The sequence below is a fragment of the Pelophylax lessonae genome (genome assembly GCF_965119305.1).
Source record: "Pelophylax lessonae genome assembly, chromosome: 5".
Lineage (NCBI taxonomy): Eukaryota > Metazoa > Chordata > Amphibia > Anura > Ranidae > Pelophylax > Pelophylax lessonae.
The window spans coordinates 377,417,844-377,440,299 of record NC_138772.1 but is presented as its reverse complement, the minus strand read 5'-3'; positions in this window follow the sequence as shown (position 1 = coordinate 377,440,299).

Here is a 22,456-nt window from a genome sequence, read left to right as displayed (position 1 = left end):
CCTATGGACAGAGTCTCCCACCTCAGTTGTAGATCTCTGCCGTTCATCCAGAGTGATCATTGGCCTCCTCCCCCGTACGCGTTACGTCAAATGACTTCGTCAGCGGGGTGACAAAGTCATCTGACGTAACGCGTACGGGGGAGGAGCCTACTCGCAGCACGTCGGTCCTCGAAGGTTCAGAGATTTTTTACTGTCTGACGCTTGAAGCCCGCACTGCTTAAGTGCTGAAAAATGTAAGTGGATTTTTTTTACATGGGATTGAATAAAGCATTAGAAACAGAGAGCACTAGATCCCTTCTTCTATTTATTTTATGCTGAGTTCCTGGCGTACTTGGAGGGTAAGCTGGAGCAGAAGGAGAGGGGTGACCAGGCTGTGTATCCATAACATCTTTAAGCGTGTATGACTCCTTTGAGCCTATCCCTAAGGTGAGCTGCTAATCCTGCACCAATCACAGGGAGTACCTGAGTGAAGCATGGAGCACTTTTTGCACTGTTAGATCACAGATGAAGATATACCTCTTTATTTGATTTTTTTGCCCACCTATTATATAAGTTTTGCACCATTGGGACTTTATTTATCACTTGTTTTATAGCACTCGGATTGCTGAATGGTTTTATATATATAAGCATTGGTTTGCTTTCATATTATGATTTTTATATGCATATTTATCATTTTGATTAATTCACTTGGTGCAGCAATATTTATTACTTATTTACTCAAGGCTAAACATAAGCCCTCATGCACACGGGGCATTAGAAAAAACGTGCTGCAAAGCTAGTTCTGACGCCGGGAAAAAGCAGCTGTAAAAACGTGCTTTCAGTAGCTTTTTCCATTGGCGTTATTGCACGTTTGGCCACGTCGCTTTTAGCAGTGTTTTTTCTGCCTCCATTCAAAATCAATGGTTCCCTATGGGAGCCTATTGATTTGAATGGAGGGCGCATCGCAAGTCGGATCAAGATGATCCGACTTGCGGTGCGACTTGCGCTGAGAATCTTGAGGGGGAACTCCATGCCAAAATGGGAATAAAAATTGCTCAGGGGGTCCCCCCCAGGTTCCAAACCAGGCCCTTCGGGTCTGGTATAGAATTTGAGGGTAGCCCCACGCTGAAAAAAACGGCGTGGGGTCCCCCCCAAAATCCATATCAAACCCTTATCCGAGCATGCATCCCAGTAGGGCAGGAAGGGGGAGGGGATGAGCGAGTGGCCCCACCCCCCTGGACCATACCAGGCCACATGCCCTCAACATGGGGGGGTGTTGGTGCTTTGCGGCAGGGGGAGCTCTGCACCCCCACCCCAAAGCACCTTGCCCCCATATTGATGAGGACAAGGGCCTCATCCCCACAACCCAGGCCGGTAGTTGTGGGGGCTTGCGGGCAGGGGGCTTCTCGGTATCTGGAAGCCCCCTTTAACAAGGGGGGCCCCCCAGATCCCGGACCCCCTCCCTATGTGAATGGGTATGGGGTACACTGTTCCCCTACCCATTCACCCCATAAAAGGCAGTGTATGTAAATAACGACAGGAGACATTTTGGAAAGTTTATTAAAAATCTTCATCCGGTCTTCTCCGCTCTGGTCTTCTCCCCCTCCGCTCTTCTGCTCTTCTCCCCCTCCGCTCTTCTGCTCTTCTCCCCCTCCGCTCTTCTGATCTTCTCCCCCTCCACTCTTCTGGTCTTCTGCTCTTTTGCTGTCCGCTCTTCTGCTCTTTTGCCCTCCACTCTTCTTCTTCCTCCGGTCCTCCTCAGACGATGTCTCCGGTGATTATGCCGGTCTCCTGTCTCTGCAGCTTGTTATATAGCCATTGCCGGCGTGGCCGCCCGGTGACGTCATCAGGAGACCCCGCCCCCCTCATGTCACAGGTGACAGACATCACCGGGCGGCCACGCCGACAATGGCTATATAACAAGCTGCAGAGACCGGCATAATCACCGAAGACATCGTCTGAGGAGGACTGGAGGAAGAAGAAGAGTGGAGGGCAAAAGAGCAGAAGAGGATTCCAGACCAAAGACCATGCGATAGACTCAATGGATATCAATGGATATCAAGTGCAAAAATGAAAAATAAAATTGTACATAGCGTGATACTGTATTTAACCAGTAATCATACACACTAGGATCACCCTGTGTGAAATGAATAGGAATAGGTGCTAAACATGAGAAAACACCACCACCATCACAGGCTGCTTACCAGATGTAAAAGGATGGATGACAGAAAGAATACAACCACCGCCACAAATTTGTCCATATGATAAATTCAATGTATATCTGTATATAACTAAGGACTGCAGGACCGCCGTCAGTGCAACCACGGGAAGCTGGGGTTTTGTGGGGCCTGCTATCTCCATGTGGGGGTCAGTGGGGAAGATGTTACCTTGCAGTACAAAAACGATCTTTTGGTACCACTAAAGGATCCCCTCAAGGATCAGATTACCTATCAGCAGAGAGAGAGATAAAAGGGACTCACCCTGCTGACCAGACTAGCGCCGAGAATTCGAACCCAGCATCATAATGGACACCATTCCTGTTCATATGTCCAGGGCACAGGAAGAGGAAACTGAGGAGGAAGAGGAGGAGCTTTGGCATCCCCACGAGACTGCACCCTCTGCAAGGGGACCCCCCCGAAGGTAGGACACACTTTAGGGGAGACTCTTCTGCGCACTCTGTGGCGCACTCTGCTCTGGTCTCTGCACTGGGACCCCCTTCACTATACCCACACTGCAAACAGTAGGGCATGCACATAGGGGTCTCCTACATTGGGACCCCTCCAGACTACCAGGGCAGGACACACATTATCCCAGGACCCTTACAGAGTGGGGATAGCGGGGGGACCCCACAGGTCCCTGCTGCATTCTCTGCCCTGGGACCCCAACCAGACTCCAGGTCAAGACAGGGGGGAAAGGGAATGTTGGAAGCCCAGCTCACTAAGGGATTTAATAATGGGAGGGGGCAACCTGCAGGCAGGTCCTAACTTCCCTCGAGGTTACCCGCCTCCACCCCAAAAAAGCACCAAAAGGGGAGAGGGGGGACTGTACTTACCATTCCATGGTGTGGGTAATGCTCCAGATAGAATCATTGCCACTGAAGTAGGGGAGCTGTAGGCCAAGGGACTGCTGCAACTCAGACCCAAACCTGGTCGTATGCGACCCTGCGAGACATTTAACTCACAGGCCAGCCTCTGTCCATGAGGCTATGTCGTGGCTGACCTAGTGCGTAGCTGCGGTCTGCAGGTGCTCGCTGGCTGGGCTAGTGAGACCACTGGATATAGATGATCCAGCCTGTCACCTAGCCCGGCAGTTGATTGTAGCTCTCCCGAGAGAAAAAACAAAACAGAAAAAAGGAAGGAGAAAAATTGCTAGGACCAGAGATCCCAGCCGGGAGCCTAAGTCCTTACTCCTGACTAGACAGGTTAAAATCTGATTACCTAGAGCAGAGAGGGGGATATAAACCAAGCTAAGGATGGCCCATGGATGTAGCCAGGTGTTTTTTTGTTCTGCCCAGTCCTGCTCCTGGAGGAGGCAATATAACCCAGTAGTTATGATTTATGGAGCGCTGTGTCCGTCGATGAACGAAAGAGAAATAACAGTTTCATTTTTTTTTTTTATAAATAGATCCCTTAACATTAACATTTTAAAAATTGAAGGTCTCTATTTTAAAGTAAATACACAGATGACATACATATAAGTGAACTTTTTCTACCTGCCAAAGAATTTGCTTTTATTATTCTGAAGCAGCACAAGCAGGTGGATGGCAGCTAAGGACAACTAGCATCACCACATGCTTTCAGCCTGTTGATTGGACAATGAAGGAGCAGTGGCAGATTATTAAGGTTTTATCTCTTTCTTAGTTTGTGCTACTGTACAGGGTATTGAGAGAGGCTGAAATCATGGCAGATTCATTTGCACTACTTGCTATTAAAAGCAAGGATGCAATTATGTATTCTTTAATAAATAGTTATGTTTATGCAAGTCATTTATTTGTGTCTGGAGTTTATCTTTAATGTATGACATATTACAACAAGATGGCACTGTCGAGCTGCAGAATTTCTGAATGTGTTCAAATGAACCATTTAAGTCATATGCCAAAAAGAGTGACTCCAGTGGCATGATTTGGTAGAGGAAATTATTTAACTGTTGAAATCTATTAAGCTTTGTGGCAGTATGTTGACAAAGATCAGCACAGCATGTGATAAAAAATAAAGATTTATTAATATGAGATGACATAGCAAGCCAGAAAACAATTTGATTATATAGCTAGCAGAATCAACTTTGGTCTTGAATTTCTAGCTGAAACACAATTCAGAAAGAATATAAAGAACAAGAGGAGGAAAAAAGTCAACAATGTATTACGGGCATTAAGAGATATGTGTGATTATAGAAATGCTAAAGGTGATTTGGCTCTTCTAAAAAAAAAAAAAGCTAGCTACCTCACTATGATGGTAATTCTTTGGTTTGTATACTTTTTGGGTCACTGACCTGGAACAAGTTTACAGATAAGAAGTTCAGATGATATTGTGGTTTTATGTATTGCATGGTTATTTTGTGACTAAAAGTATTGAAACCAGAAACCAGAGATGGCCAGGCACCCTGCTTTTTAAGCAGTTTAGAATTCAGTATTGGTTTCAGATAGTCAGCCTTTTAGACACCAGATCATGTTTTTAACCTCATATGTTGCCATATGCATCATAGACAAGTCCTGAGAAGGTTTTGTAAACAAGAATTAGAATACTCTATACTCGAATACCCCTATTAGGCTATTCTTACTTTTTACCAGGGAATATGGACCCTGCATTTGGTAAGTGGCTCCCAATTCTCCTGCCTACACTCCATCATGTTACTTCGGCCACAGGAGTGCTATCCCTTTCAGAAGTGATCCCCGATTCATCAACAACAACCACAATGATTAAATGGCAATATAGACAAATATTTGGATTTGTTCATGCTTTACCTAAACCTATTCGCTCATTGGCAGAATTGAATCCTATCTAAGAGATCATGGCAAGGTCACAAACAACCAAAGGCAGCTTATCTGACTTATATAAAGCATTAATAAAAATTGAGAAGACATTGGGTAGCCCATTTTTATTGAAATGGGAACAGGACCTAGACTACCCTTTAACTGATCAACAACGTAAACAGATATTACAGCTAGTACATACTTCTTCTATTTCTACACAATCTTTAGAACTAAACTATAAACTGTTGTCTAGATGGCATTATTTTCCTAGAAAGTTGATGTCAATTTTCCCAGACTACTCGGCTCTCTGTTGGAGAGGTTTCGGAGAAGAAGCCTCTCATGCCCATATGTGGTGGTCATGCCCGGTTCTGCGCCCATACTGGTGCTCTGTGTTGCATTGGATCAACATCATCTAGGGGCATTCAGTGTTGGATGATCCCTGGGTGGCCCTGATCCATTGCTCAGGGGAACCAGTGGGCAGGTATAAGCGATCTATTATCCCTCATCTATTAGATGCGGCGAAATCCCTAATCCCTAAACTATAGAAAAAACCTACTATCCTTACTGTCCAAATGTGGTTAGAACAAGTCGTAAATGCAGCTCGGATGGAGAATCTCTCTCTAACTTTAAAAGATCAAAATCATATACAGTAAACCCCCGCTCCATCATGGTTCAGTTTTTGAGGTCCCGGTATATTGCGTTTTTTTTTGTAATGTTATTTTACTATATAAATCATTAAAAATGAAATATTTTTGTGTTTTCCATAGCTCTTGCTATGTCTCTCAGTATCTTTTATGTGTTTAAATGAGTTTCTATTGTTTTAAAAGTGTATTTAAAGACCTTAAAATGCTTTTACACGTACAGTGACAGTAAAAAAAACATGCCTACAATGCATTTTAATAGGGTTTTTCTATTTCGCAGATTTTCACTTTTCGCGGCTGGGTCCGGAATGTAACCCCCGCAATGGAGGGGGGTTTACTGTATATCTTAAAAGATGGTCTGGTTGGCTTACCTTTACATGTTCATCGGAATATATCAAAACTATGTCATCTAATACAAATACTTTGACTTAAGAAGTCCACGGAGGTCTCCGGATGATACCTTTCCTTTTCCCTACCCTCTCTTTCCCTAATTTTTTTTTTCTTGTTATGATCATATAGAAGTTTAGTGTGATAGTTTGATCCAAATATGTCACATATCTTAGATATGGCTATTTGATTTGTAATTTGAACAATGACATATGTTGTAATACGTTATGCCAATACGGCAAAATGACCTATTATTTGAATAATGATATGTACTTACACACTATACCATGTTATGCTAATATGTCTATATTTTGTATTTAATGTTTTGTTTGGAATCTTTTGAATTTTTCGAATTTTCTTTTTTCATCTTTTTTTCTATTTCCTTGTTTTTCTTGCTGGAAAATCATTTTTTCCTTTCAATAAAAAAAAAATTAATTAAAAAAAATAATGCTCTAAGGTTTTGTACATTCAGGAAATACTTTTTTCTTTTAAACGGTTTTTATTGAAGGAAAAAGAAACATGGTACAGCAATATGTAGTGAAAATAGTAGGTACATGCCTAGATAAAACAAGGCACATTGAGATACAAAACTGCTGTATATAACATACAAACAACATGTAGCAAATGCAATACATATATGGGATCGACCCGGCGTCCCGTCTGCAATGAGGGTACGCTCAAACTGTAGGTGTGGCCGAGGCCATGCTGCGTGGATGGACCCCAACACAGAAGGGGTCCCAACCAAAACCAAGGTATAGCTCTTAAGTGGGTACGCCAGGGGCCGAGTGGGGGGGGGGGCTGGGTTGGCAGGGCTGGAAGGAAAGTTGGGTAAGTAGGGGAGGGTCATGGGGGGGGGAGGTATCAGCAGGTGCCCGGAGGGAGCCTCGAACCCTACTAGGGGCCTAGGTGGGAAAAGAGAGCCGGTAATGAGGACGCCCAATCAGGTGAGTACAAGGCTGTCATCAAGGCCAGGAGGTAGGCAATGGTCAATCCAGGGTCGCCATAGCCGTTCATAGGGGGCTAGTTTGTTCAACAAAATTGCTTCCGTTTTAGCATGGAGCATGGCTTGAGTAACCCTGTGTAGCATAGCCAGATGACAGAGCGTGGGGGTTTTCCATGCCTTCGCAATGGTTTGCTTTGCAGCCGTCGTGACATATAGGTAAAGTTTGAATTGACGGTGTGTAAGGTTAGGTGGCTTGCGATTCAGGAGAGCAGATGCCGGGTCAGGGACAAGAGGGACGCCAAATATGGTAGACAGAGTTTCGTGCACTTTGGACCAGAAGGCTTGAACCACAGGGCACTCCCACCAGATATGTGCGTGGGTACCTGGGGATTCGCATCCCCGGAAGCAACGTGGGGAGTACTGAGGCACATATTTAGAGATCCTAGCGGGAACCAAATACCATCTGGTGAGGACCTTGTAATTTGTTTTGAGTGCAACAATATTTGGGGATTCAGATTTGGTAGCCTGCCAGATTTGTATCCAGTCCTCATAGTCAAGTGTGATGTGCAGGTCACGTTCCCACTTGGCTATGTATGTGAAGGGGTGGCCTCCTGAGCCGACAGGAGGTGGGCATAGAGGTCAGAGAGGAGTCCTCGTCTGTGAGGGTCAGTCTTGCATGCGCGTTCAAAGGTCGAGAAGGTGGCGGAGTCCTCCCTAATCGGAGTAGCTTGTGTAAAGAAATGTTTGAGTTTTTTTTTTTTTTTTTTATTTAAAATTTTACAGTATAACAAACCAGTAATGAGTACAGGCAAAGTACGCATAAGAATAGTACAATGGTAATGATTGCTATGGTAAGGAGTAAACCGAACTGGGGAAGGGCGGGGAAAGGGGGGGGTGGGGAGACAGGGTCCAAGGTGTAGGACTAGAATGAGAGAAGTATATCCTCAGAAAGTAGTCTTGCGCGGGTCTTGGAAAGTGAACGTGAGGCAGTCCGTAGAGGGGTCCGATGGTTGCCTGATGAATAGGAGGTAGGGGTCCCATTTCTGATGAAAGGATTTCCGTGCAGAGGGGGTATTGAAATCCGTATTGAGGCGATCAATAGATAGAAGTGTGGTAAGCTCTGATCTAACCCGGGAGATTGAGGGAGGCGTTGTAGATATCCATTGAGCGAGGATCGACCGCCTGGCTACCAGCAGGCAGGTAAGAATCCATAACCGAATTGTAGAGGCCAAGGGGCCCGACCATTTTTGCAAACGTTTTTCCCAATACCCAAACAACAGCAGCAGGGGGTCCTTGGGCACTAAGAGTTGTGTCACGTCCTTGATGAATGTCAATATCTGGTCCCAAAACAAAGAGATGGACGGGCAGGACCAAAATTTGTGACTAAGGGAAGGCTTTTCCGCTGAACAAAGAGGGCATCTATGAGCATCAGGAATCGTCTTGTCCGAGAGGAATGGGATATGGGCCCGGTGGAAGATTTTTAACTGCGTCTCTTTCCATATCGCATTAGGGGTGAGTCCTACAGTAGTGCGGAGACCGCTTATCATGTTGGGTAGGGTGTCCTCCCCAGGAAAGTCCATCAGCCAATTGGATGCCGTAGAGGTGAAAACAGCAGGGGGGCACATCTTTAGCAGGGGTTTGTAGATACCAGAAATCGGAAAGACAGCAGACTCCAGGAGATCGTCCAGTAAGGATGGTTTGAATCTGTCCGCTGGTCTCTTGGCGACAGTAGCAATGAAATTAAGGCATTGAGACAAATAAAAGAGGTCCGGGTCCTGGAGATCATAATTAGCCAAAGTGGATCGGAGAGGGAGGGGAATACCAGTGCGTGGGTCGCATAATTGAGCAAAAGTTGTCAGACCCCTCTCTTCCCAGGATTGATACACTGCGTGCTCCAGTCCCGGAGGGAAATTAGGATTACCACGAATCGGGAGATATTTGGAGAAGTATAAAGGTAATTTCAGGAGCTTCCGAACCTCCCTCCATGCAATAGCAGTGTCTCTAAAAAGCAGATTATATCAGAGATCGGGGCGCAGATGGGCCCACTTAGTATGCAAAACAGCAGACAGGGAGTAAGGGCTGGATACCTGGGACTCTAGGTCAAAGTTGGAATATTGGGAGGTCCGTGATATCCAGTCCAAAGTAAACAGGACAAATTGTACAATCTCAGATTAGGGAAATTGATACCCACGTCGCTTCTGGGGAGATGCAGTTTTTTGAAAGATATGCAAGGCCTCTTCCCCCTCCAAAGAAAACGAGAAAAGGCCTTCTCGAGCGTTTGGACATCCTTGTGTCTAATCAGCAGGGGGAGAGTTTGAAGAAAGTACAGCAACCGGGCAAAGCTCACCATCTTAACTAGGTGGCATCTCCCCAAAAGCGACAACGGCAATTCCATCCAGTTTTCCAGTTCCCTTGTTATCTTGGAGAAAAGAGGAGGATAATTCAGAGTATAAATAAATCCCGGAGTCCTCCCAATTTTAATACCTAGATATGTAATATGGGTAGACGCTATCATAAAAGGGGATTTTCCCTCCCAAGGACGAGGAACGGTACTCCCCAATGGGAGTATCTCACTTTTAGTGTAATTGATTTTCAAGCCCGAACATTTTCTGAAATTATCAAAGGTGTCAACTATAACAGGTATATCGGCAGAGGGATTGGAAGTAAATAGCAGGACATCATCGGCAAATAGGGATAGGCGTAATTCTTGTGATCCAACACCTATTCCGTGAAGGGGAGCTTTAGACAAGAGATAACGGGAGAGGGGTTCAATCGCCAGATTGAACAGGAGCGGTGAAAGAGGGCATCCCTGGCGGGTGCCCTTAAATAAACGGAAGGCAGCAGTAAGGGAACCCCCTACGCAGAGGCTAGCAGTCGGGGATGCATATATTGAGTTAATGAGGTCCACGAAGGGTCCGGAAAAGCCCATGGCTGACAGAACTTTGCGTAACCAGGCAAAGTTGACATTGTCAAATGCCTTTTCGGCATCGAGGGTCACTATAGCCATGTCTCGGTCAGGATGTGCTCGAGCTTGTTCCAATGCTACCAGCACTTTCCTAATATTCGCGGCCGCTGAGCGACCTCTAGTGAACCCCAATTGAGCAGGATGTATGAGATGTGGCATGATACTGGCTAGACGGGATGCCGCTATTTTCGATAGAATTTTTACATCTAGATTTAACAACGAAATAGGTCGATACGAGCCCGGTTCCAGAGGGTCTTTCCCTTTTTTCGCTAACAATTTGATAATGGCTTGGTTTCCCGTCGGGAGATAGGAACCGCCGCTCCAGATGGAGGAGTAAACATTAACAAGTGTCGGGACGATGCTGGGTATCATGGTCTTGTAAAATTCCCCGGAAAGACCGTCAGGGCCCGGGGCCTTATTTGAAGCAAGTTGTTTAATTGTGAGTATGACCTCTTCCGCTGTGATAGGGGCATTCAGCGCCTCCAGATGTTCGTTAGAAATCGAGGGAAGCCCAGTACCGGACAAAAAGAGGTCGGCAACAGAGCCATCAACCTCATCAGGAGCGTATAATGCAGAATAGAAATCCCGCATAATTTGCTGAACCCCTTGCGGGGTGGACACGGTCGCTCTCGTTTTGTCCCGTAATGAGCCAATATGAGTGGGCGGCATTGAACCTTTGCACAGCTTTGCCAGCAACTTGCCCGCTTTGTTCCCAAACCTGTGCAAAGTTGCAGATAAGTGTGCCTTATGGATGCTCTCTAGCTTGTCAGCCCACGTGTCAAAATTTTGTTTGGCCGCCAGCCAGGCTTCCCAGGCTTCAGCAGTGTCTGACAATATAAGTGTGCGTTGTGTTGTCCGCAGCTGTTCACTAGCCGACTTGTACCCACGATTCGTGTGGCGTTTGAAAGCCGCTGCATATGAAATAATACGCCCTCTCAGAAAGGCCTTACCCGCTTCCCAAAAGAGGTGAGGGGATGTGCAGTGTTGGGAGTTAGATGTCGAGTATTCTTCCCACGCCTTTTGCAAATAGGATGTAAAATCAGCGTTGTGTTTAAAATAGGAAGGAAACCTCCAAATAAGGGGGGCTGCAGGAGTGTCAGAGAACGTCAAGGATACGGAAACTGGGGAGTGGTCTGAGATAGCTATATCATGAATTGTGGCATCATGAAGAAAGGGGAGAAGGGAGTCGGAGCAAAAGAGATAGTCAATTCTGGTGAAAACTTTATGGGGGTGAGAGTAGAAGGAGTATTCCCGGTCCGTGGGATGGGAAAGTCGCCAAACGTCTGTTAGCGCAAGTGTGTCGATAACCGACGCCAAAGGAGTGGGACTGTCTAGGTCACGGGGACGCGGCGAGGCCCGAGGGGAAGATCTATCCAGGACAGGATCCAATACAGCGTTGAAATCGCCGCCCACTATGCGGGGGACATTAGGAGAGGTTAGGAGATGTGCCGTAACCGCCGCATAAAAGGAATTATCCAAGACATTAGGGGCATATACATTGGATAAAATAAACTCTTTATTATATAGTTGCAAGTGCACCGACACGTAACGGCCATGGGGAACCGCGTCCGCGGAAAGAATACCCTTTCGGCCTGAGGCTGGGGTGCCAAAAACCTGTCCCACCCATAATTTTTTCATACGTTGTATATCTTCCGCAGAGAGATGAGATTCCTGAATAAGAGCAATGTCCGCCCTGAGTCTTTAGAGATGACGCAAGACTTTCATCCTCTTAGCCGGGGATCGTAGACCTTTAACATTCCATGTCACTATCGTCATGAGATGGAATCAGAAAGATCTAGGACAGGATAGGAATGCGTATCACCTACCAGTAACCAAGGACTAGGGCAGCAATCGCCAAACAGGATGGGACCCGATTGATACGTCAAAGAAGACCCAAGGATTCAGTGATACCGAGGCCGACCTGACTCCAGAACATGGTGGGAAGGGGAAGGGATAGGCTGGAAAACAGGATGAAACCAACAAAAAATACACCATGAAATACAATAATAACATAGCAGTAACTTCACTTTTTTCCGCATGTGTACACCAAGGAGCGCAGCTCTCCAAGCTAGACCCCAAGAGACAGGAGGGAATACGATAAAGCCCTTTATAACGACTCAACAGCAGTAGTGGCTAGGGTCACGGCCCATAGCGGGGGTAAAAAGAGATGCGACCATGGTGTACACACAGGATGTAAGAGAGGAGCGCCCACAGAAAAACAAACAACAAACTAAGTAAGAGTAACCGAGGCGGTACAAGGAGAATTGCACATAACAGTATAACACTAAGTAGAACGAACCTGTGAGACGCAGTAACATAGCGCCAAAAGGCCCCCTGGCTCAAGGCCAGAGGAAGCGGTTCCAGGGCTGATCAAACCAAAAAGTACGATGAGGAAACCACAGGACATAGATCCCCAAAGCAGGGGGGGACTTCAATGTGGGGTGACCGGGCGACCAGAGCTAGCCACATCTGCGTATCTTTGTCTTTTGGGGGACTCCTTCCTGGGGCTCCGTTGGTCCAATGGTCTGGAGAAGGGAAGGGATTTAGCAGAAGAAGCAGGAGGACCTTGCACGCCAGTGCGGAGTGAGCGGACAAAGGCATCCGCTTCCTCAGGATCCTGAAAGGCTAATTGGTTGCCATCTGGGGCACGAAGGCGAAGTGTCGCCGGATAGGCCAGGGTAAATTTGATGTTGTCTTGATGAAGTTTGGAGCAAACGGTCTGGAAGGCTTTACGTCTTTTTGCGACATCGACCGAATAATCCGCAAAGATAAGAATCTTAATGCCCTCAATCTGGAAGTTCGAGGTTTGGCGGAATTTTTGCAGGATGGCGGACTTGTCCGCGTAATTAAGATATTTCGCTATGATGGGGCGTGGGCCCTTACGGTCTTCCGAATAGAGACCCATTCTATGAGCCCGTTCCACTACACATGTCCCATGTAAACCCAGAGCAGCAGGGATTTTTTTTAGCACAAAGTTCAGGAATGGCCAATGGGGCAATGTTTTCAGGAACCCCGACAAACCTGAGGTTGCTCCGGCGCGACCGATTCTCCAAATCCTCCAATTTGTCCATAATGATACGGTTTAACTTGTCCTGGGATTGTTCTGTGCCCTGGAACTGGTATAACTCATCCTCCACTGTGGAAAGGCGCGATTCTACCTCATTAAGCCTTTTGGAGTGGGCATCCAACTCCTTCTTTATGGCAGCCATTCCTGCAGCAACCGCCCTCTCCACAGAGGCGGCCATGGAAGGGGTTAACAAGTCCACCACTGCTTTTGCTATCCGCTCTGTGGAGGGGTCAGGCTTGTCTGAACTGTCAGCAGAGTGCGGCTGGGGGACATCCGATGTATGGCAGGCAGTGTCCATTGCCGCCGCATCTGCAGCGGCGGCGGGGTAGGCCGAGACCGCGGCCTCGATTTGAGAGGTGGCCGGCGGGTGGCGCGGAGCGGCCTTCTCCAGGAACCGCTCCATCCGGATCGTTAATGGGCAGTTGTGCCGGTTCCCTGAGGTGCGGAGCAGGGGTGAGGGGCAAAGGAGGCAGGTAGGGTAGGTCGGGCAGCTCTTATAAGCAGATTAATGAGACCCGCTGCGGGAGCTGTGTGGAGACTCACCCACACATACGGAGCCGGAACCGGAAGTTGTAGAAATGTTTGAGTTGTAGGTAGCGGAATATTTCCCCAGAGGGGAGATTGTAAGTTTCCCGCAGGGTAGGGAATGGGCAGAAGGTGCGTGGGGTGAAGAATTGATGGGCCCGTATCAGGCCGGCACTAGTCCAGGCGGAGAAGGAAGTCCGCGAGGACCAGGCTGGGTAGAAGGATGGGTTGCGGAGGTTATGAGGAGATTTCAGGTGGAAGCATCGGCTAAGTCTATCCCAGATGGTCAAGCTATGTTTCGTGATTGGGTTGGTAATGTTCCGCCGTTGTGCGGGTGGTAGCCAGAGCAGATTGGCCACAGATAATGGATCGCATTCCACTGCTTCTAGGGAAACCCACATTGGAATTTCCTTCGTGGCGTGGTATTTAGGGAGCTGAGCTAGTTGTGCTGCGTAATAATATTTAGCGAAATGCGGTACGCTCAGCCCGCCGCGAATTCGTGGGCGGTATAGCGGTCTCGGTAAGCGAGGTTTAGATTTGCTCCAAATAAAGTCCAAAGCTCGTTTTTGTAAGATGCGTAAGAAGTAGGCCGGCACCTGAATAGGGAGTACTCGAAAGAGGTACAGGATTTTGGGTAAAATGGACATCTTGATCACTGTGATTTTCCCCATCCAAGATAGGGGCAGGGAGGACCATTTAGACATGAGGTTCATAAGTGTAGACAGCATGTGGGGGTAATTAGCGGAATAGAGCCCAGCAGGGTCAGCCGTGAGGTTCACCCCCAGATAGGGGATATACGAGGTTGCCCAAGGGAACGGGAGTGAGGACCTAAGGTGGGTATGGACATCGGTCGGGAAAGATACATTTAGAGCTAGTGATTTTCGAGGATTAACTACGAGGCCCGAGACTGAGCCAAAGATCTCTAGGGTACGTAAGAGGCTAGGAACCGACACCAGGGGGGCAGTAAGAAAAACAAGGACATCATCCGCAAAGAGGCAGAGTTTATGGTGATGCCCCCCTAGCTCAATTCCCTTAATGTTAGGATCAGCGCGTATAAGAATAGCAAGGGGTTCAATAGCTAGGGCAAATAGGAGGGGGGAGAGGGGGCAGCCTTGTTGTGTGCCTCTTTCAATGGGGATGGAGTCCGACCGGAAGCCGGAGTAGTGTACATATGCTCTTGGGTTCCGATAAAGAGCATTCACCCACTGCATAAAATGTGAGCCGAATCCCCAACGACCGAGGACCGAGGTGAGGAAAGACCAGGATAATCGAAGGCTTTGCAAATGTCTAGGGAGAGGAAGCAGGAGGGAATGCGGCGTTGTCTAGCGATGTGGGCTAGGAGAGTAGCCCACCTGACATTGTCACCTGCTTGGCGAGACGGGATGAAGCCCGTTTGGTCTGCATGAACTAATGACCTGATGACGGTATTGAGGCGGGTGGAGAGGACTTTGGCTAGTAGTTTAATGTCTATATTCAGTATGGAGATGGGCCTAAAGTTAGACCAAGAAGTGTGGTCGGAGTTGGGTTTAGGAATCATAGATATAGCAGCCGTAAGTGACTCCTCCCGGAAGGGGTGCCCATCTAGCAGGGAATTGAGCGCCCCCACCAGAGGGGGGATCAGAATGGGAGCGAAGCGTTTATAATAAGTAGCGGAGAAGCCGTCTGGGCCTGGGCGCTTACGTGGTTTCAAAGACTTTATGGCCTGCTGCAGTTCCTCAGCTGTGAGGTGCTGTTCCAGCATTTCCCTGTGGGTGGATGATAGGGAAGGGAGTTGGACGGAAGATAGGAGGGCGTCTAGCTGTGTTTGATCAAATCCAGAGGGGTCCTTATAGAGTGCGGAGAGTTTGTCACGAAATTTGCGGAGGATTTTAATGGGATTGCTGGAGTAGGTGTCCTTAGATAGTTTAAGACGTATAGGTTTCGGAGTGTAGTCAGCTTTACGCAGTGTCAGAGCTAGGAATGTATCAGGTTTATTCGCTTTCATATAGAGAGTGTGTTTGGATTTTCGGAGCGTTTGTTACATAGTTACATAGTAGGTGAGGTTGAATAAAGACAATAGTCCATCCAGTTCAACCTGTGTAGGTGTGTGTGACTGTAATCATCTAACATAGCCCTCAATCTCCTGATCCTTGAGATGTAAGTCTAAGAGTCTTTTGAAAGTCACCATACTACCCGCAGAAACCACCTCTTGTGGTAGACAATTCCACAATCTTGTAGCCCTAACAGTAAAGAACCCCCCACGGTGCCTGAGGTTAAAACGCTTCTCCTCTAATCGCATTGTATGTCCTCGAGTCCTCATGCAATTCCTTCGAATGAACAGCTTTTCTTCTAAGCTGAGATCCCCATTAAGATATTTATAAATTGCTATCATGTCCCCTCTCAGACGTCTTTTCTCCAGGGAAAATAAATCGAGCGATTGCAGCCGCTCTTCATAGGTAAGGTCCTCCAACCCCCTAATCAGTTAAGTTGCCCTTCTCTGGACTTTCTCCAGCTCCAACACATCCCTCCTGAGGACTGGCGACCAGAACTGGACAGAATACTCCAGATGCGGTCGGACCAGAGTTTTATAAAGTGGAAGGATTATAGTCTTATCTCTGGAATACATCCCTTTCTTTATGCATGCTAATATTCTGTTGGCTTTGGACGCTGCCGCTTGGCATTGCATGCTGTTGCCTAATCTATCATCAACTAAGACTCCCAGATCTTTCTCCATTTTTGATTCCCCCAAGGGTTCCCCTCCTAACGTGTATTGTGTTTTTATGTTTTTGGTCCCCAAGTGCAAAACCTTACACTTCTCCACATTAAACCTCATTTGCCATGTCGTTGCCCACTCCGTAATTTTGTCCAGGTCATTCTGTAGGATATCTGCTTCATGCTGTGCAGTTATTGCCCTGGCCAATTTTGTGTCATCTGCAAAAACTGATAACGAACTACTGATCCCTTCCTCAATGCTGTTTATGAATAAATTGAACAAGGTTGGTCCCAGGACTGAGCCCTGGGGCACCCCGCTTACTACCTCAGACCAGTCTGAGTATGCGCTGTTTATTACTACCCTTTTGGACACGGCCTTTTAGCCAATTCCGTATCCAAGAGCAAACCCTGCTGTCGATACCTGCAGACCTTATTTTATAAATTAAGCGCTTGTGGGGAACTGTATCAAACGCCTTAGCGAAATCCAAGTACACCACATCCACTGGTCTCCCCCTATCTAGCTCACAGCTCACTTCCTCGTAGAATGCTAAGAGATTGGTTTGACAAGATCGCCCATTTGTAAACCCGTGCTGGTTACTACTGATGATGTTGTTGTCTTTAGCATACTCTACGATATAGTCCCTTATCATCCCCTCCAAAAGTTTACATATTATTGATGTCAGACTGACAGGCCTATAATTTCCCGGGATATGTCTCTGGCCCTTTTTGAATATCGGAATCACGTTAGCCTTCCTCCAATCCCCTGGTACATCTCCTGTCCTAATACTGTCAGCAAAGATCAGGAACAGTGGTCTAGATATAACCATACTGAGTTCCTTGAGCACTCTCGGATGTACGCCATCCGGGCCTGGTGATTTGTTTGTGTTAAGTTTATCCAGTCTTTCCCTGATTTCCCCCTCTGTTAGCCATAGTGGCAAGTCCTGTGTATTACTACTAACCATACAGTCATGGTCAGTGTACCCTTCCTTTTCCTGCGTAAAGACTGACGAGAAAAAAGAATTCAGCACGGTTGCTTTTTCAGTGTCCTCTGTAACCATCCTCCCATCATCGCTAATTATGTGTGCAATATGCTCTGTCCTAGTTTTTTTGCTGTTGATATATTTAAAGAATTTCTTTGGGTTTTTTTTACTATCCTCCGCTATTTGTCTCTCAAAGTTGATTTTAGCCATCTTGATTTCGTGTTTACACTTCTTATTTTCCTCCTTGTATTGCTGGAAGGCCGATACGGTGCCCTCTGATTTATATTTCTTGAAGGCCAATTTTTTTCCCCTAATACGTTTTTTGACGCTACGGTTTAGCCAGCCAGGTTTGGCTTTGTCTCTTCTAAATTTATTCCCCATAGGAATGCACTGCAAGATGTTCCGCCGATTCCGACAGGAGGAGGTCTAATTCCAGATGTGCCTTGTCGAGAGCCTGTCGCGTGGAAGGCAGGGGGGTCGCCTGAAAGTCTGCTGAGGCCTTGTAAAAGGCTGCTTCTAGCTTGTGGAGCAGGAGACGCTTTTCTTTGTGTATTTAAGAGGCTCTGCTAATGCAGACCCCTCTAATAACGGGTTTGTGGGCTTCCCACAAAGTCAAGGGGGACGTGTCTGGTTGAGAGTTAGTAGTCAGGTAGTCGGTGATGGCTCGTTCTATTTCAAGTTGGTGAGTAGGGTTAGCCAACATGCTGTCATTGATTTGCCAAGAGCGAAGGTTAGGTATAGGCACCATGGAGGAGAAGGAGGTGATCACTGCATCATGGTCGGACCAAGAGCACGGTATAATGGTGGAAGTGGAGATAAGTGGGGAGTGCCCACATGGATAAGTATGTGGTCAATCCAGGAAAAAACTTTATGTGGATGAGAGTAGTGGGTGTATTGCCGCTGCGTATGGTTGTGCTCCCGCCACGTGTCCAAGAGAGAGTGTTGGTTAAGGAGCTGTTGAAAAGAGAGTCGTTGTGGAGTCGTAGGGGCAGGGGATTTGTCAAGCAGGGGATAGAGCGTTTGGTTTGAGTCACCGCAGAGTCACCGCAGAGCAGGAGCGTGCCGCTCTTGTGCGTGTTAGAGACGGACAGGAGGTGGGAAAGGAAGGCCTGGGGATTTTTGTTAGGGGCATAGTAGGACAAGATTGTGACCTCAGAATCAAGAAGACGACCAATCAGGAGGAGGTATCGACCTATTGATCTCTTTCTGAAGCGTAAATGGAGTAGTTCTATGAAACGCAATCAGTACCCCGCGTTGCTTCGTGGGGGCAGAGGCCGTATAGACCTGTGGATAATGGTGGCCAAAGTGTTTGGGCGTCGATTGCAATGAAAAGTGCGTCTCCTGAAGGCAAGCCACATGAATGGATAGTGAAGAAAACGACCGGAAAGCTTTCACTCTTTTAGAAGGGGAGTTGAAGCCTTGTACATTTAAGGTAAGCACATTCAAGATGGACATGGTGAAGATTGGAAGTCGGGAGAGGGAGGTAGGAGTCGGGCACAAGGGGCTGGAGGCTCTCCCCAGAAAGGGGGGGGGGAGGGAGGACGAAATGGGAAGGTAGGCTGGAGGGAGAGGGAGGATAGGGAAGCTGGGGAAGGGAAGCTTAGGGAATGTCTTGAAAGGTTAATAAAACCTAACGGTGTCCTCCGGAAGGAACTGCGGATCCCGTCGGGAGGAATCAAAGGGTCCAATAGATGCCAATCCAATCAGGGCTGGCTCTAGTGGACAAAAAATGGGGTGCAGTGAGCAGTCCCCGGGTCTAGGACAGCCTAATAAAAGTATAATGCAATGAGGTAAGTAATTCAAGTCAGTCATACAGTAAACTCTGAACAATAAAACTTATTAGGGTGGACAGTTATACCCAACTATTTAAACAGAAGTAGGCAACCAGGGTATTAAGCCCCGAGTGCCTACAGCATATCAATGCACTCAGAACAGGCAGCGATGGTGTTGGGGGAAGATTAAGCGGCAAGGCAAACTATTAGTAGGCTTGCTCTGAAGGTGTAGTGAGAACTATTACAACCCATCCGTGGGTAGTTTGGGATTGGCTTAGGGGGGTCAATGTAGAGACTATTAAACTACCACAAGTGCCTGGTAAAAGTGCATTGAGCAGCAAAAAAGGCTTCTGGCACGAAAAAGAAACAAAAAAAAAGGGGGGGTTCATAGTTACTGTTTCAAGGAGGCACCAGTATCGTGGTACCCAAAGGGGTCGGCAGAGCAACAAGGCGCTCGCCAAGGTATTGGAAAGCTGGTGTACGGCATGGTGTCCCATCAGTCCATGGAGTCTTCTGGAGCGTTGACTGAACGATGAGTCGGTAAAGAGTAGCGGCTTCTCTTGTGGATTCCTGGCTGGGCTTCTTGGCCAGCATGGGCTTGTGCTTTCTGTGGTGAGGAGGATGCAGCTCGACGTCTAGAGCCTTCTGTCGATTGTTCTGGGGGTGTCAAGTGAAGTTACCGGAGAGCATGTTGCAGGTCTTCGGATGACTTACATTGGTAGGATGTACCTTTGTAGGAGAAACGAACCGCGAAGGGAAAGATCCAGCGGTAGATGATCTTATGGTGTTGCAGGGTGAGCAAGTGAGGTTTCATAGCTTTGCTCTTAGCAAGGGTGGTTTGTGATAGGTCTTGAAAGAATTGATAGCGATGACCCTGAAAGATTAAAGCTTCTCGGTTGCGGGCTGCTGCCATGAGTTGCTCTTTGGAGCGGAAATAATGAAGTTTCACTATGATATCTCTTGGTGGTCCATCATCAGTGCGAGGGGCTAGGGATCTATGAATCCTGTCCATTCAGGAAATACTTTAATGCCACCTACAACTCTATCTCCTCCTCTCCTCCTTCTATAAAGGTCCCATAGGGCTTTGTCCTCTGACCTCTTTTATCTTCAATTCCTACCTTTCTTAACAGGTACATTTTGATTAATTTTAAAAAACATACAACCAAATCACAAGACATGAAGATGGCACACACGGACTCACAAGGCATTGGATACCGGGGAAAACAGTCAGATACAATAGTGATATATTTGAGCAGCAATAAGGAAGCACTCTAGAGAGTACCAAATTTAGCCATAAGCATAAAAATACAAAAAACACTTCCTACCTTGTTCAGTTGTTAAAATCCCATGGCTTACAACACGATCTCTATGCTGATGACACCCAAATCCATCCTTTTATTTCTCAATTCATCCCTTCAGTTTCCTCAGGTACCATTTCACTAAACGCCATATCAGTATGGCTGTCACAACACTTCCTAAAACCTAGTCTTTCCAAAACTGAGCTTATATTATTCAGTTTGTTGTTGTATTGTAGCCTTAGCAAATGACATTGCTTTTTAAGTAAAGTTTAATGGCTACTTTGCAAATGTCAGTGGTACACAATCCACTTTCAGGAATAGTATATGCACATTCATGACCATGAATTATTCATCCATGGCTGTTTTGCCCACTTAACATATGTAATTCCTAAAGAAATCTAACAAAGAATTCAAAGAATTGAAAGTTTTAATATATTCTTGGTTTTGGAAGCCTATTTAGTTTGCTGTCCAAACACTTAAGCCCTTGGGATTGTTTATGCATTGATTATGTCTGCTTGTGAAGGATAGGAGTGAATAGAAGCCAAGTCCCCCATGCAGCTACTTGAATAGTAAAGAAGAGTCTGAAAATTCCCCAGGTAACACGTTTCCCTATCTACTCCTGTACACCTAGGGAAGCAATGTTGACACTGAGGAGAGAGTCATAATCGTACCCCATCTTTAAATTGCATATTTTCAAAAAAAAATCCTAAGCTTCATTTTGAAAGGAATGCCCTCACGTGGAAATCAATACTTCAAAACTTCAGCTTTGCATCACTCTTGGAAATTAGTATGGCCACTGCATCATACTAAGGATACTGCATTGTGAACTTTGTACAATATATATATATATTTTTTGAAAGCTACATGTAATGGATGGAGGCCATTCGAGCCAGAGCAACCAACTTTGGATTCAATTTTTGACTTGTGAGTGGTTTCACCACTGTGAGTGCTTCACCTGTGCCTGTTTTCTATATATAAAAAAGAACACAAAAAACAACTTTGTAGTGTCTGTGATACGATTTTTATTTGCACTAGCATTTAAATATACAGTACACGTTTTAGGCCATTTTCTTGTTTTTGGTCCAAGCAGTACTCTTGGACTAAGAAGAAGGAAACATTTAAATGTTAGTACAAATAAAAAAGTATAACATACAATAATCAGTTGATTTTGTTGCAAGTGCACTAATATGGCTCCAATCACCTCAATCATATAGACAGAAGAGAACTTGAAAGAGATTTACTTTCTCTAACAACTTCATTAAAGCTGTGATACAGTAGTATTCAGCACTTGATTTATATACATTCAGTTGTAGCCAATGGGTTTGATTTACTAAATGAGTAGAGTAATTGTTTTCACTTTATTCATCCGATCATTTACAAAGAAAAATCCTGCTGTATTTGAATTCTTTAGCACAACACTAGGTATTCATAGGGAACATTGATTTATTTGAAACACAAACTTTTTTTGCCAACGTAGATATTCTTAATTTCTTTATTAAATCCGCTCTATTGTGTTTGTGAAAGCTAGAACCAGTTTGCTCACAAGGAAAGACAGACTGACAGCTAAAGAGCTCCTGAGACAGTAATACCTGTATGTGTATTTATGTTACAGAAACATTTAGTGATCATTAAAGATTGAGTCAATTGAAAACTTTAGACAGCCATTGACATGTCTTTGGGAGTAACTGAAGAAGACAATATATACTGTAAATAACCCCCCTTCCCTCTTTGATATGCTTTCACTATTTAAACATAAACCTTTTAAACTTTTAAAAGCTTATGTATTCAGATTTTTTAAGGACGGGGCAGTAATTCTTTGACAAAAGAAAGAGCCTTTTGTTTTTTTTACAATCACTTTTAGTTATTGCAAAGTTACGAGACAGACCATAATGAAAATGTATGTTTTAACAATTACTTTTGTTCTCTCTATAAATATTTTCTTATAGATATAAGACATGTTTTTTTTTTTTAATTATTTTTGTACCCAGCAACAATTATTTAAAATGGTTATAGGGTAACATTAATTCTTGGCAGAAAACATCTAATTCAATTTTCAATTTCATGCCACTTCGTAAATACCCTTTCAGTGATTAGCTAGAGAAATGACAAGTAGAAGAATCGAAGTTTACTGTGTCATTTTTACTTAGTCTGGATACTTCTTTGCATGTCACTGTGTGTATTCAAGAAGCTGACATTAAAATTTTAAACAGCGCTAAAATTCATTAGTGGTTATCATATA